Below are 2,607 nucleotides of genomic sequence, written 5' to 3' on the forward strand. Positions count from 1 at the left end.
AAGAGAAGCTAAATTACAACAATCCAGAGACAACCTTACTGAAATTTTTGAACAAGAAAAGGATATGGCAGCCGAACCTAACAACAATAATGCAAGGAGGATGCTTGGTGATTACACTACACCTACTTCCAAGTTTGATGGAAGAAGCATCTCAATCCCTACTATTAGAGCAAACAATTTTGAGCTGAAACGTCAATTGGTTGCTCTACTGCAACAGAACTGCATGTTCCATGGACTTCCATCAGAAGATCCCTACCAGTTTTTAACTGAGTTGTTGCAGATCTGTGAGACTGTTAAGACTGATGGAGTAGATCCTAAAGTCTACAGGCTCATGCTTTTCCCCTTTGCTATAAGAGACAGAGCTAGAATATGGTTGGGTTCACAACCTAAAGATAGCCTGGACTCATGGGATAAGCTGGTCGTGGCCTTCTTGGCTAAGTTCTTTCCTCCTCAAAAGCTGAGCAAGCTTAGAGTGGATGTTCAGACCTTCAAACAAAAAGATGGTGAATCCCTCTATGAAGATTGGGAAAGATACAAGCAGATGACCAAAAGGTGTCCTTCTGGCATGCTTTCAAAGTGGACCATTTTGGATATATTCTATTATGGTCTATCTGAATTCTCTAAGATGTCACTAGACCACTCTGCAGGTGGATCCATCCACCTAAAGAAAATGCCTGCAGAAGCTCAAGAACTCATTGACATGGTTGCAAATAACCAATTCATGTATACTTCTGAGAGGAATTCTGTGAGTAATGGGATGCCTTAGAGGAAGGGAGTTCTTGAAATTGATGCTCTGAATGCCATACTGGCTCAGAACAAAATGTTGACTCAACAAGTCAACATGATTTCTCAAAGTCTGAATGGATGGCAAAACGCATCCAACAGTACTAAAGAGGCATCTTCTGAAGAAGAAGCTTATGATCTTGAGAACCCTGCAATAGCAGAGGTAAATTATATGGGTGAACCTTATGGAAACACCTATAATTCATCATGGAGAAATCATCCAAATTTCTCATGGAAGGATCAACAAAAGCCTCAACAAGGCTTTAATAATAGTGGAAGAAATATGCTCAGCAATAGCAAGCCTTATCCATCATCTTATCAGCAACAGACAGAGAATTCTGAGTAGAGCACTCCTAATTTAGCAAACTTAGTGCCTGATCTGTCTAAGGCCACTTTAAGTTTCATGAGTGAAACAAGGTCCTCTATTAGAAATTTAGAGGCACAAGTGGGCCAGCTGAGTAAGAAAATCACTGAAACTCCTCCTAGTACTCTCCCAAGCAACACTGAAGAGAATCCAAAAAGAGAGTGCAAGGCCATTGACATAATCAACATGGCCAAACCTGGAGTGAAAGGAGAGGGCGTGAATCCCAATGAAGAAGACCTCATAGAACGTCTCTCAAGCAAGAAGGAGTTCCCTATTGAGGACCTAAAGGAATTTGAGGCTCATATAGAGACCATAGAGATTCCATTAAACCTCCTTCTGCCATTCATGAGCTCTGAAAACTATTCTTCCTCTGAAGAGGATGAAGATGTAACTGGAGAGAAAGTTGCTCAATATCTAGGAGCCATCATGAAGCTGAATGTCAAATTGTTTGGTAATGACACTTGGGAAGGTGAACCTTCCTTGATCATTAATGAACTAGATACATGGATTCAGCAAACTTTACCTCAAAAGAGACAAGATCCTGGTAAATTTTTAATACCTTGTACCAAAGGCACCATGACCTTTGAGAAGGCTCTGTGTGACCTAGGGTCAGGCATAAATCTTATGCCACTCTCTGTAATGGAAAAGCTGGGGATCATTGAGGTATAGCCTGCCATATTCTCATTGCAAATGGCAGACAAGTCAGTAAGACAAGCTTATGGATTGGTAGAGGACATGTTAATGAAGGTTGAAGGCCTTTACATCCCTGCTGATTTCATAATCTTAGACACTAGGAAGGAGGAGGATGAATGCATCATCCTTGGAAGACCTTTCCTAGCTACATCAGGAGCTGTGATAGATGTTAACAGAGGAGAATTAGTCCTTCAATTGAATAGGCACTACCTTGTGTTTAAGACCCAAGGGCGTTCTTCTGTAACAATGGAGAGGAAGCATGAAAAGCTTCTCTCAATACAGAGTCAAACAGAGCCCCCAAAATCAAACTCTAAGTTTCGTGTTGGGAGGCCACAGCAAAACTCTAAGTTTGGTGTTGAATCTCCACATCCAAACTCTAAGTTTGGTGTTGGGAGTCTACAACATTGACCTGATCACCTGTGAGGCTCCATGAGAGCCCACTGTCAAGCTAGTGACACTAAAGGAGTGCTTATTGGGAGGCAACCCAATTTTTATTTATCTAATTTTATTTTTCTTTTATTGTTCTTTTATGTTTTATTAGGTTCATGATCATGTGTAGTCACAAAATAAATACTAAAATTAAAAACATAATAAAAAACAACAGAAGAAAAAGCACACCCTGGAGGAAGGGTTTACTGGCGTTTAAACGCCAGTAAGGAGCATCTGGAACAGAGCATGATCTGGCGTTTAACGCCAGAAACAAACAGCATTCTGGCGTTCAGACGCCAGGAATACACCCTGAGGAGAGCTGGCGCTGAACGCCAGAA

At 41.1% G+C, this 2,607-nt stretch overlaps 1 non-coding gene across 1 annotated transcript; it reads right to left on the reverse strand.

The window, feature by feature from the left end:
• Window positions 1–463: 463 nt before the first annotated feature.
• LOC112700332 (small nucleolar RNA R71) lies at window positions 464–567 on the reverse strand. Its single transcript, XR_003153240.1, has one exon. It is a non-coding gene; the product is annotated as a small nucleolar RNA R71 (small nucleolar RNA).
• Window positions 568–2,607: the final 2,040 nt, after the last annotated feature.

The sequence above is a fragment of the Arachis hypogaea genome, chromosome 6 (assembly GCF_003086295.3).
Source record: "Arachis hypogaea cultivar Tifrunner chromosome 6, arahy.Tifrunner.gnm2.J5K5, whole genome shotgun sequence".
Classification (NCBI taxonomy): Eukaryota; Viridiplantae; Streptophyta; class Magnoliopsida; order Fabales; family Fabaceae; genus Arachis; species Arachis hypogaea.